The sequence below is a fragment of the Ascaphus truei genome, chromosome 10, assembly GCF_040206685.1.
Source record: "Ascaphus truei isolate aAscTru1 chromosome 10, aAscTru1.hap1, whole genome shotgun sequence".
Taxonomy (NCBI): Eukaryota; Metazoa; Chordata; class Amphibia; order Anura; family Ascaphidae; genus Ascaphus; species Ascaphus truei.
This window is the reverse complement of record NC_134492.1, coordinates 55,239,121-55,253,501: the sequence shown is the minus strand read 5'-3', so window position 1 is coordinate 55,253,501 and position 14,381 is coordinate 55,239,121.

Sequence of the window (14,381 nt, the reverse complement as noted above, 5' to 3'; positions counted from 1 at the left end):
GGGGGGGCACGAGACTGCTTGCAGGTGGGCGCGCGGTTTACAGAGGCCCCGCGCACTTTCCAAAGGCACTTAAATTAAGTGCCGGGGGAGCTGCAGGTCCTCTGTATACCTTTACTTACAGTACCTTGGCTCCACACGCGTCACCATGGCAACGCAAATGACACAGCGAGGTCATGTGACGTCACGTTACTATGGAAATGTGACGTCATGATGCCAGAGCCAAGGTAAGTGGGGGTGAGGGGGGCGCAGGGGTGAGGTGACCGCTGGGAGGGGGGCGCAGGGAAAAAAGTTTGCGCCCCCCTGGTCTAGGGGTTGCGATGGGACGCGCCTCCAGAGAAGAGCAGGGGGAGTAAAGACAAGATTTTGGGCGGCCATGAAGTCACGCGGCTGGTTCGCCCTCATTGGCTGAATCGCCGCCGTGACGTAGCCAGCACTCGGCTGCCGCGCAAAAAAAGACACATTTCTTGTCTTTTGGTAAAGCGCCATTGTGCTTTCAGCCCCCGCACGTGCCGACACGTGCCAGTAAAAGGCTGTCTCTTTGTTAGCGCCGCCCACGCCATCGTGAACGGTCGCATTCACTGGGGATGACGCCTTAGTGAGTGAGACTACCTCTTTGTGAGTGAGACTACCTGTTAGTGAGTGAGACAGCCTCTTAGTGAGTGAGCTCTTTGTTATTGGGATTTATCAGAATAATCCGCTTTTCTCCTCTCAGACTGTCCTTTCTCCCCTGGGCTCCTCTCTCAGACTGTCCTTTCTCCCCTGGGCTCCTCTCTTGGACTGTCCCTTCTCCCCTGGGCTCCTCTCTCAGACTGTCCCTTCTCCTCTGGGCTCCTCTCTCAGACTGTCCCTTCTCCCCTGGGCTCCTCTCTCAGACTGACCCTTCTCCCCTGGGCTCCTCTCTCAGACGGTCCCTTCTCCCCTGGGCTCATCTCTTGGACTGTCCCTTCTCCCCTGGTCTCCTTTCTTAGACTGTCCCTTCTCCCCTGGGCTCCTCTCTCGGACTGTCCCTTCTCCCCTGGGCTCCTCTCTCAGACTGTCCCTTCTCCCCTGGGCTCCTCTCTCTGACTGTCCCTTCTCCCCTGGGCTCCTCTCCATCGTACCTGATCGAGGTACACAATTTGTCTCAAAATTTTGGCGGGCCTTCGCTCGCAGGATGGATATCACCCTCCATTTTTCTTCTGGGTATCATCCCCAAACTAATGGGCAAACCGAGAGAACGAACCAGACGCTGGAGCAATACCTCCGATGCTTCATCGCGGACAGCCAGGAAAATTGGGTAGATTTACTTCCGTGGGCAGAGTTCTCCCATAATTCTTTAAAGAACAGCTCCACGCTGAAATCCCCTTTTTTCATTAATTATGGTTTTCACCCAGGTCACCTGCCCATCACCGCAGTTCCTTCCGGGGTTCCAGCTGCCGATGACCGAATTAAGGATCTTCAGGAATCCTGGAAAAAGATCCAACAGGCTTTGAGAAAGGCAACCCACAGACAGAAGGCACAGGCAGATCTTCACCGCCGTCAGGCACCAGTCTTCAAACCAGGGGATAAGGTCTGACTCTCCTCCAGGAACATTAGACTGAAGACTCCGAGCCACAAGCTGGCCCCCAGGTACTTGGGCCCATTCTCAATAGTGGAACGGATCAATCCTGTGGCATATCGTCTGGAACTTCCTCCATCCATGAAGATACCCTCCGTCTTCCACGTGTCACTGCTGAAACCTGTGTTCCAGAGTCCACGGTTCCACAAGACACCGATTGACCCTAAACCGGTCATAGTTCAGGGGCAGGAGGAGTTTGAGATTCAGTCTATTCTGGATTCCAGGAGGACGAGGGGTTCGGTGCAGTACCTGGTTCACTGGAAGGGCTTTGGTCCAGAGGAAAGATCTTGGGTACCCTATCATCAAATTCATGCTCCCAGACTGCTGAGACTCTTTCACTCTAAATTCCCCCAAAAGCCATATTGGAGTTGTCCTGAGGCCGCTCCTCAAAGGGGGGGTACTGTAAGACTTCGAGGAACACCTCTCCTAAAGAGGGTTCCTCCCTTGCCGCAACACACACGGCGCTCCCCGGCCCCACAGACTAACCGCAGTGAGCGGGACCCTTCTCCTGCCTCTCTGGTTGCCGTGGCTGCCTCACGACGCGCGCATGCGCGCGCACACACAGGGACTCCTCTGCCCTCTTGTGGGATGAACTCCCGTCCCCTGCTCAGACCGCGCGCACCTCCTTCCACTTCACTCCCCACTGTAGTTGATGAAAGCACGCATGAGCGCGCACGAACCAGAACTGTTACGTCCTCCCACAGGAGGAGTTCCTGCCCCCAGCTTAGGCCGCGCGTTCCTCTCCCGCGCGGCGCACACGCCTGATGCGCGTGCACCGCCCACAAGCCTCGCATCCAGCACAGCTGTGGCAATCTTGTCCCCACCAATCCCTATCTTCCCTGGGGCCGTTCCCTAGTCACTCCCCCTCTCCCTATTGGTCCTTCCTCCTATTTATACCTTGCTCAGCCATTCCTTCTTTGGCTGAGCATAGTTCTGTATGACCAGTGTTAACCACGGTCGTGTCTGCCTTAGCTCTTGTCCCTTTGTCTTTTCTAGTGATCCTTTGTGTACCGAACCGGCTTGGCTGTGGATCCTCTGGACTTCGACTTTTGGCTAGTATCCTGACCTCCTGAACTCTTCGACCTTTTTCCTCTGCTTACAGATTCTGATCTACCTCCCGGCTCTGGACCCCAAGCTCTCGGTACCAACTATCTTCTGGAACTTCCCTTCTCGTCCGGCGAGTATCTTACTTTATCTTATACTCCCGTACGGTTCCAGACGCCTATTTTCCACTTTCCAGGCGTGTCCCCGTAGCTGTGGGTGCAGGTGTTACTCTTCTCACCTCAGTTTCGGGGTCCCTCCTTGTCCGTGGTGAGCACAGCGTTACAGCTCCTCTCTCAGACTGTCCCTTCTCCTTTGGGCTCCTCTCTCAGACTGTCCCTTCTCCCTTGGGCTCCTCTCTCAGACTGTCCCTTCTCCCCTGGGCTCCTCCCTGACTGTCCCTTCTCCCCTGGGCTCCTCTCCAAAAACTGTCCCTTCTCCTTGGGATCCTCTCGGAATGTCCCATCTCCCCTGGGCTCCTCTCTTAGACTGTCCCTTCTCCCCTGGGCTCCTCTCTCAGACTGTTCCTTCTCCCCTGGGCTCCTCTCTTAGACTGTCCCTTCTCCCCTAGGCTCCTCTCTTATACTGTCCCTTCTCCCCATGGCTCCTCTCTCAGACTGTCCCATCTCACCTGGGCTCCTCTCCAAAAACTGTCCCTTCTCCCCTGGGCTCCTTTCTCAGACTGTCCCTTCTCCCCTGGGCTCCTCTCCCAGACTGTCCCTTCTCCCTGGGCTCCTCTCTCAGACTGTCCCTTCTCCCCTGGGCTCCTCTCTTAAACTGTCCCCTCTCCCCTGGGTTCCTCTCTCAGACTGTCCCATCTCCCCTGGGCTCCTCTCTTAGACTGTCCCATCTCACCTGGGCTCCTCTCCAAAAACTGACCCTTCTCCCCTGGGCTCCTCTCTCAGACTGTCCCTTCTCCCCTGGGCTCCTCTCTCAGACTGTCCCTTCTCCCCTGGGCTCCTCTCTTACACCGTCCATTCTCCCCTGGGCTCCTCTCTCAGACTTTCCCTTCTCCCCTGGGCTCCTCTCTCAGACTGTCCCTTCTCCTCTGGGCTCCTATCTCAGACTGTCCATTCTCCCCTGGGCTCCTCTCTCAGACTGTCCCTTCTACCCTGGGCTCCTCTCTCAGACTGTCCCTTCTCCCCTGGGCTCCTCTCTCAGACTGTCCCTTCTCCCCTGGGCTCCTCTCTCAGACTGTCCCTTCTCCCCTGGGCTCCTCTCTCAGACTGTCCCTTCTCCCCTGGGCTCCTCTCTCAGACTGTCCCTTCTCCCCTGGGCTCCTCTCTCAGACTGTCCCTTCTACCCTGGGCTCCTCTCTCAGACTGTCCCTTCTCCCCTGGGCTCCTCTCTCAGACTGTCCCTTCTCCCCTGGACTCCTCTCTCAGACTGTCCCTTCTCCCCTGGGCTCCTCTCCAAAAACTGCCTTTCCATTTCTCATTATTTTATCTGCTTCGAACAAAATCCGTCTCTCAGCAATACTTCTGTAAAATTACTGCTAACGACTCTCCCTCGTTTGATAAACAAGTGGGATGTAATGAATTATAACTTAATAAATTACCGATAAATAGAAGCCCAATGATCCTGAACGCAAAACACTTCTCTCGCTACGGAGTTTATTGGTTAATTTCAGACACGATGCCAAGAATCGCTGGTGCCGCTTTGTAACAGAATCCAGTGAGTTATAATGAAACATCCATGTGAATTTTATTTCACAATAGCCCGGGGGAGCACCACAGCGTCTGGGGTGGGGGTGGTGGGGGGGGGGGGGTTGACTCGGCTTTTTCTATCGATTTGAAGTAATGGGCCTGTGTGCATTGAGGGGGAGAGAGGACTATGGGAGATTTAGTGCGAGTCGAGGCAATTGTTTATCCCCAAGAACCAGATTAGAACATTCTTATCTTGCACAGATTGTATGGGAACTGATGCAGAATAAATGTGTTTAATAAATCAATCCTGGAGCTGGATTTCTCATGCATTTAACCCATGTGTTGCCATAGGGCTCTGCAATGCACGGCTCACCATGTTGAATGTGGATGCGTTGCAGGCACCTACTGCAGTGAGAGGGTTACCGCTCACACTGAAGAGTGGAAGTAGCTGTCTGTGAGTTGGGTTACTGGCTCTCCATTTCTAACCCAGGTTGTGCTGAAAAGCTGTGTAATGCAGAAGGCTTAAGCTTATCGGGGGGGACATTGTTAAAATGGACAGTAAAAGGTGACACTGTGTGCTCATTTGCATGGCATTACCCAGAATCCCTTGCTGCAGTGGAAGCACAGTATGCATAAAGATAATGGGCTCTATGCAGTAAGCGCCGAAAAAGTGCAATCGCCAAGGGTTGCCGATTGGCCTTATTTTGGCGATTTGCCCTCGCAGTATTCAGTAAGGGCCGAATCCATGCCGATCCCTGCCGAATCACTGCGAAAGCAAAACTGCCGATGAGCCTGTGCTGAAACAGCCTGGCTCCCGATAACCTGCCGATAGGCCTTTTCTGCCGATACGTGTTTGCAGCAGAGAGAGACCAGCCGCTCTCTCAGCGCAAACATCGGCAAAATATAAAGTATTTATAAACAACTTTTATTCATAGTGTACATGTGCAGGGGGTCTCCGGAGCTGAACCGCATTGGTTTCAGGTCGGGGGACCCCCTGCTTCCTGAGATACAGGCCCCTTTATGAGGTGCCGGTATCCCTCTGCATTTAAAGGTCCCGATCACGTGACTGCGGAATGTAAACAAAGCAGAGGGATACCGGCACCCCCTAAAGGGGCCTGTATCTCGGGAAGCAGGGGGTCCCCGGACCTAAAACCAAAGCGGTTCAGCTCCGGAGACCCTCTGCACATCTACACTATGAGTAAAACACACATATCAATAAACACTCGTTCCTTACCTTTGCGGCTATGTGCTACGGTAACGAAGCAGCATGAATGTATTTTTAATAATAATGTACTGTGAGCAGGGGGTCCCCTGAGCTGAACCGCGTTGCTTTGTGGACCAGGGACCCCTGCTTCCCGAGTTACAGGCCCCGGTATGTGTCATCGGGTGGCAGTGTCACCGCCATCTTTATAGCGTCCCATACGCGACGTGTCCGCTATAAATATGCGGCGGCACTGTAACCGATGCCCCAAACCGGGGCCTGTAACTCGGGAAGCAGGGGGTCTCTGAGCCACAAATCAATGCGGTTCAGCTCAGGGGACCCCCTGCTCCCGCACAATATTATTAAAATACAGAATTGCTGCTTCATTACCATAGCGTATAGCCGCTAAGGCAATGAAGGGGTTAAGGCAGAACAGCATGTTTATTGGGGACATTTGCCCCCAATAAACATTGCAATAAACAACATACACCCCCTGTGTATTTAAAATACATAAACAACAATAAATACATTAAATACTTACAGCACTCACCCATTTCCGGCTGCCACGATGAAAGCCATCCTCATCTTCATCCTGCCCATGCCCCCTCTGCTGCTGCAAAACAGACACAAGAATGAAAACATCCAATGTAATGTCCCCTAACCCCTTAATCACCATAGCGGTTATTAACCGCTACAGTCATTAAGGGGTTAACCCACCCTCACCCACCACTTGGGACGCTTACATACCCTCCCACACTAACCCCCCACCCCGTGAGGCCTAACCACCCTCACCCACTACCCACAAGGGAGGCCTACCCACATACCGTTGGGGCCAATACCCCCTCCCCCCACCCCCAGTACCCACAATAAAAACAATACACTGCCCCACAATAAACATTATTCTATTTATTAAATACATTACCGACCCCCTATGCCCCCCCATAAATACATGATTTATCCTTTTACATACAGGGTTCATAACTCAGCCCCACGTGAGTCCCCGGCGGGCTGGCGGGGCACCTGACAGACCTACAGGGTACCAGCAGCTCATTTCAAACAGGTTCTGGAGGCCTGTTGGTGGGTCCCGCCAAGCGCCATGGCCCCCAGATGGTCTCCTTGGGTCACCGTGGGCCACAATTGGGTCCCCACGGTAGGCCCGCGGATGTCTGGGAGCCCCGGGTCAGACCCACAGGTGTCTGCGGGGCCTCGGGTGGTTCCCACGGGGGTCTGGAGAACTCACGAGTGCTCACTACGGGTCCGCGGTGCCCCCACGGATGTGGGACCACCGCTTCTTCCCCGCAGACTACGGGTCCACGGTGCCCCCACAGATGTGAGGCCACCACTTCATCCCTGCAGGTGTCACCCGTGGAACCACCAGCCTGATACCCGTGAGATACCCGAGGAGACCGCAGGTGGTCTCCAGAGGTCTCACGCAGAACCAAGAAACCAACCCTAAATGTAAAAAAAATAAACCTGGCCTATACCTTCAATACATACATACCCCCCCCCCCCCAACACCTACAGTACAATAATGTGCAAAATAACTATTATCCAGATACGGATAATAGATTATTTGCACATTATTAAACACATTAACTAGCATATTAAAATAAATAAAGTACTACTGACCTCATCAATAAGAAGTCCCCGTCAGCAACATCCTTGTCTTTCGTTGCCCACCAAATACATAGCCAATACAAAGCCAATACATTGCAATTACATTAAGATATCAATTAACCCCTTAAACACCTCATCGGATAATAACCGCAAAGGTAATTAAGGGGTTAAGCCACACTGGCCCGATACCCACCCTTCACCCATTCATTTGTACAGTGGCTTCATCATGCAGCTATATATATATATATATATATATATATATACACATATACACACACACACACACACATGATGAACCAATATACAAATAAATGTAGAAGGGTTATCAAAAACATGCTGTACTACAAATAACACTTCTCCATACAGACACACTACAATAAAATCCATTACCTTTAATAATCCAATCTGATCTTCCAATCAAAATCCTCAAATGCCAATCAAAAACCTCAAATGACAATCAAAACATTGCATTTACATTGTATATATGATGCATACAATCTTTGCACCATATACATTCTGCAAATGAATGTTAACAATAACATATTCAAAACAAAATACCAATACATCCAAACAAGTATACTATTTAAACCAATCCAGTAAACATAAATCAATTAGCATTCATTAATTATATCCCTAAAGTATTAACATTCCATCCCTAACAATGAAACAATTAAGTAATTCAAGCGTTGAACAGGACAAGTTATCCTGTGAAAAAATATAAGTCCCAACAAGAATACAATATACAAAAGTAAGCCTTACCCTGACCTAAAGTACACCATACAATAGCAACAATTACATTTATCTAATTTTACAATACATTATACACACATTTATGCATAGCAGCATAGCCAAATTAATTTAAAACACAGCAAATCAAGCTTTTAAAACAACATCATTTCTTACCCTGTATGTATATATCGATCTAGACATACATACATACATACAGTGGCAAGAAATGAGATACCAAAAAGAAATAAATACACATGTTAAAAAAGCTTTTAAAAAAATTAACAAGTTAAATAAAATACATTTCTTTAGTTCACTTACCATTACTTGACCCACTCACCGACTCCCGTTGAACAGCTTACTCTCGAACCAATCCACGCACAGGAACCCATAAAATAATAAACCATAAAATAAAAATCCGTAAAATAATAAAACATGGCAATCCAGGGGTCTTCTATTTGTAATCCATCTTCATCTGTATACTTTTAAAGGCCTATGACGTCACATTTTCGTCATGGTTCCCCCGGCCTGATCGGGCCATGAAAACCATGTGTTTTGGCCGAGAAAAAAAAAATGATGAAGTCACTTAAAGGCAATGAAAGCACAGCCAATCAGAATGGCTTTGCTTCAATTGCCTTTAAGTTGACGTCATTAAAAGAAACATGGCCATCCTCACATGGTACGGTAGCCAATCAGAACGTGGGAATCCCAACTCTGATTGGCTCTAGTATACCATGTGACAGAGACTTGGGGGAGAACGGATGTGACGTCATTGAAAGCCTGTCACATGGTACTAGAGCCGACCAGAGTAGGGATAGACTTCCCACGCTCTGATTGGCTACCGTACCATGTGAGGACAGCCATGTTTCTTTTAATGACGTCATCTTAAAGGCAATTGAAGTAAAGCCATTCTGATTGGCTGTGCTTTCATTGCCTTTAAGTGACGTCATCATTTTTTTTTCTCGGCCAAAACACATGGTTTTTACGGCCCAATCAGGGCCGTGGGAACCATGACGAAAATGTGACGTCATAGGCCTTTAAAAGTCTACATGTGTATTTATTTATTGTATGGTGTACTTTAGGTCAGGGTGAGGCTTGTTTTTGTATATTGTATTCTTCTTGGGACTTATATTTTTTCACAGGACAACTTGTCCTGTTCAACGCTTGAATTACTTAATTGTTTCATTGTTAGGGATGGAATGTTAATGCTTTAGGGTTGTAATTAATGAATGCTAATTGATTTATGTTTACTGGATTGGTTTAAATAGTACAGTATACTTGTTTGGAGGGATTGGTATTTTGTTTGAATATGTTATTGTTAACATTCATTTGCAGAATGTATATGGTGCATAGATTGTATGCATCATATATACAATGTAAATGCAATGTTTTGATTGTCATTTGAGGTTTTTGATTGGCATTTGAGGATTTTGATTGGAAGATAAGATTGGATTATTAAAGGTAATGGATTTTATTGTAGTGTGTCTGTATGGAAAAGTGTTATTTGTAGTACAGCATGTTTTTGATAACCCTTCTACATTTATTTGTATATTGGTTCATCATGTGTGTGTGTATATATTGTGACAAACGGCTTACTCCGGGGCTCCGCCGTCTGTCCGGGACTGTTAGAACACGGTCTTTTAGGGTAGGTTAAATGATGAGACGTCACGTACTGTTCCTTTAAACAGGCTATGCCTGGTTTATTCAGTCCCAGGCACTGAGACTGCCACAGTTTAAACAGAAAACAAAGCCAAACAAAAAGCTGCTCGTCTGAGCGATAACTTAAACTTAGATGTCCCTGACTCAGAGTTGGAAGTGGCTTGTCCACTTCCACCAACAAAATAAGTACCTTTGCAGTCTTTAGACAAACTAACAGAATGAATGAAGCGATTTGGGAAAGAGGCTTTCTCACCCCTCTGCAGTTCAGCAGCCTTCCAGGCTCTTGGGCGGGGCTCAGAGGAAACAGGTCTTATATACCTGAACTCTAATCAGCATGACAGGTGACAGAAAACAGGCAGCAGACAAACTGTGGAATGGAGTGCCTGTACCACGAGGCTGCCCTGTTCAGCTTAGACAGGACAGAAACTGTTCAGTATCCTGGGAGCCCTGTATATGGAGTTTATTACCAACCCCTGGTTTCTGTCACATATCCTCCCCCCCAGCTCAGACCTCGAGGGGTGAGCGACCATGGATATTAGGGAGTGCATCCTTGACAACCCGTCGGCATTGCCATGTTTGTGCCCCGACCTGTGTTCCACAGAAAATTTAAAGGGCTGTAGGCTTAGGAACCACCTGGTCACCCTAGCGTTCTTCTCCCTATTTTGACACATCCAGGTAAGGGGTGCATGATCTGTGACCAATCGGAACTTTCTCCCCAACAGATAATACTTGAGTGTCTCTACAGCCCACTTTATTGCGAGACACTCTTTCTCGACTATGGAGTAATTTTTCTCCTGGGGATTTAGTTTCCTACTTAAATAAAGGATGGGGTGCTCCTCCCCTTGAGACTCCTGGGAGAGTACCGCCCCCAGCCCTACCTCAGATGCGTCGGTTTGGACTACGAACTCTTTGGAGAAGTCAGGTGTGACCAACACTGGTTGGGCACAGAGAGCTTCTTTCAGGCTTCTAAAGGCCTGTTCGGCTTCGGGGGACCACTTTACCATTAGCGGTCCTCTTGCTTTTGTGAGGTCGGTTAGTGGGGTTGCCTTAGTTGCAAAATTGGGAATAAACCTCCTATAGTAGCCAATTAACCCCAAAAAGGTCCTTACTTGTTTTTTTGTGACTGGCCTTGGCCAATTTTGTATTGCCTCTACTTTGAGTGTTTGTGGTTTGAGTAACCCTCTACCAATAGAATACCCCAGATACTTGGCCTCCTCCAGACCAATAGTGCATTTAGCGGGGTTAGCAGTTAGTCCAGCAGACCGAACTGCGTCGAGCACAGCTTGGACCTTTGGAAGGTGGGACTGCCAATCTTCACTATGGATTACCACATCATCCAGGTAGGCGGCAGCGTACCGAACATGTGGTTTTAAAATTTTATCCATCATTCTTTGGAATGTGGCGGGAGCTCCATGTAAGCCAAAAGGCAGCACCTTATATTGAAAGAGGCCGTCTGGGGTTGAGAAGGCTGTTTTTTCTTTTGCCCTTTCTGTGAGGGGAACCTGCCAGTACCCTTTTGTTAGGTCTAGGGTTGTGAGATATCGGGCTTTGCCCAGTCTCTCTACAAGTTCATCCACCCTGGGCATAGGATAAGTATCAAATTTTGACACCGCGTTTAGTTTCCGGTAGTCATTACAAAACCTTGTTGTACCGTCTGGCTTTGGGACTAAAACTATAGGGCTGTTCCACCCACTTTGGGATTCCTCAATTACGCCTAGTTTTAGCATTTTTTTAACCTCTAAACTTATAGCCTCTCTCTTGGCCTCTGGGATTCGGTACGGTTTAAGGTTAACTCGGACCCCCGGTTCAGAGACTATGTCATGTTTAATTACGTTAGTTTTACCTGGCTGTGTAGAGAAGATTTCTTTGTTCCTTCTCACTAAACTCTGGACCTCTCGTTTCTGATGCACGGACAGTGTTTCAGCTATGCTAACCTCTGGGTCAGTTTCTTGATTCTCTGACGGACCTGGGGGTACTAGGGTTAACAAGACCTCTCTATCTTTCCAGGGCTTGAGTAGGTTTATATGGTAAATTTGCTCAGGTTTCCTCCTACCTGGCTGCCTTACCCTATAATTTACTTCTCCCACTCTTTCCAAGACCTCATATGGCCCATGCCATTTAGCAAGGAATTTACTCTCCACGGTGGGAACCAGAACTAGTACCCTATCACCTGGAAAAAAAATTCTGACCCTAGCACCCTTATTATACGTATTCCTTTGTGCTTCTTGAGCTTTCTCCATGTGTTCCCTCACTATGGGTAGGACTGCAGCAATGCGGTCCTGCATTTGGGCAACATGCTCTATTACACTTCTGTAAGGGGTAACCTCGTGTTCCCAAGTTTCTTTGGCTATATCCAGTAAGCCCCTTGGATGTCGGCCATACAATAGTTCAAACGGGGAGAAGCCTGTGGATGACTGGGGAACTTCCCTAATGGCAAATAACAGGTATGGTAACAAACAGTCCCAGTTTTTCCCATCCTTATCGACCGCCCGGCGTAACATGCTCTTTAAGGTTTTATTGAACCTTTCCACTAAACCATCTGTTTGTGGATGATAGACTGAGGTTCTGAGATGCTTGATTTTTAGGAGTTTACATAGCTCTTTTGTTACTTGGGACATAAATGGTGTTCCCTGGTCAGATAAGATCTCTTTAGGAATTCCGACCCGGGAAAACAGAAGTACTAACTCTTTTGCTATGTTTTTAGCAGAGGTGCTACGTAGGGGAACTGCCTCCGGATATCGGGTAGCATAATCTAATATTACCAATATATGCTGATGTCCCCTAGCAGACTTTATTAGGGGTCCTACTAGATCCATAGCAATCCGGTCAAATGGTACCTCTATTATGGGAAGGGGTACCAATGGGCTGCGGTATGCTTTGAACGGGGCGGTGATCTGACATTCTGGGCATGAGGAACAATAGTTTGTAATTTCTGCCAGAACCCCAGGCCAATAAAAGCTTCGGAGAACCTTTTCTTTTGTCTTTTCCACCCCTAGGTGTCCCCCCAATGGATGACTATGTGCGAGGTGTAATACTACGTTACGGAATGTCCGTGGTACCAACAATTGTTTAGTTGTAACTGATTTTCTTTTATCAACCCGATATACTAGGTCGTTCTCTACCTCGAAGTAGGGGTAAGCAAGTGACCTATCTGGTTGGCCATGAGTACTATTCTGGTCCCGTATATTTCCCCTTGCTACCGCTAATGTGGGGTCCTCCCACTGGGCCTTCTTAAAACTCCCAGGACTGACCTCTAGGTCAGCGAGGGTCTTATCCTGTACTGGGGTGGTAAGTGCCTGATCAACATCTTGATTTGGGGTATTCCCTACCAAAGTAGTGATGGGGAAGGGAATTTCACAGCACTCCTCCTTTTCCCCCTTCTTATTTGGGCCCTCGTCAACCTCCATTTCTGAAAAAGGGAAAGGATTTGTTTCTTCTAATACTTCGTTTTGGTCTGCTATTGAACTCTGGGCGCTATTCTGAGCTGGGGACCACATTTTTAGAAAATGGGGAAAGTCGGTCCCTATTAACACATCATGTGCCAGTTTGGGTACAACACCCACCTTGAAATCTAAAGAACCAAATTCTGTTTCAAAAAAAACATCAACAGTGGAATATTCATGATTATCCCCATGTATACAACAAATTGCCACTCTTTGTGAACTGTTTACCTGTTTCTTCTTAATGGGCAATAGGTATTCGGACACTAGTGTGACCATACTCCCAGAGTCAAGAAGTGCCCGAACCCTCTTACCATTAACCTTTACAAATGCCCACAGATGGTTATTCAAGGGGTCCTCTGGGCTAGGGCCCATACATTGGGACAACAGCGAATAAGGTTCCACGCTGTTGCATTGCATGGGCTCATCATTTAGTGGGCAGATTTTTGCTGTGTGGCCCCTCTCATGACAATTTACACATTTAGGTACATAGTCTGTGTCCCACTTAGAGCCTTTTCCCGGCTCCCCATGTTGGCTATTGCCCTTAGTGTGCGAACCACTGTTGCTGGAGCGGCGTGAAGGTGGTCGCCGCTCTTCAGCGCCCCTTAACCCCGGTACCCTTTTACCGTCTCTGGAAGAGTCCTGGAACCTCGGATAGTGGGGTTGCTCCACGACTGTGGGTTGCGGGTGCTCTTCTGCTGCACTGTACCTTTCTACAAGGGCCACAAGCTCATCCGCATTGTGGGGGTCACTCCGACTGACCCAACGGCGTAAGGCAGAGGGAAGTTTCCTCAAGAACTGGTCCATGACCAACCGTTCCACGATGTGGCTTGCTGAGTTGATCTCGGGTTGTAGCCACTTCCGGGCGAGGTGGATGAGGTCATACATCTGGCTTCGGGTGGCTTTATCCATCGTGAAGGACCATGCGTGAAACCTTTGGGCACGAACAGCCGTGGTTACGCCGAGGCGGGCGAGGATCTCGAACTTCAATTTTGCATAGACGTTAGCTTCGGCTGGCTCTAGATCAAAGTAAGCCTTCTGGGGTTCGCCGCTTAGGAAGGGTGCGATTAGACCAGCCCACTCAGCTTCTGGCCATCCCTCTCTCTGTGCCGTGCGTTCAAACGTGAGAAGATAGGCTTCCACATCATCCGAGGGTCCCATCTTCTGCAGGTAGTGGCTTGCCCTGGTCATTTTCGGAACTGGGGCTGCCTCTGCCAGTGGAAGGTTACTGATAGTCCCCCTCAGGATCTCGAGTTCCTGCTGTAAGCCCTGAGCGAACCGCTTTTGCTCCTCTCTCAGCAGGCGGTTTGTCTCTTGCTGGTTTGCATTAGTCTCTTGCTGGGCTATTAACAGCTGTCGCTGGGTTTCACTCGCCTGTTGCTGGGCTTCATTCGCGTCTTTCTGGACAGCGACATTGCGTACCAGCGCACTCACCACGTCTTCCATCTTGTTTG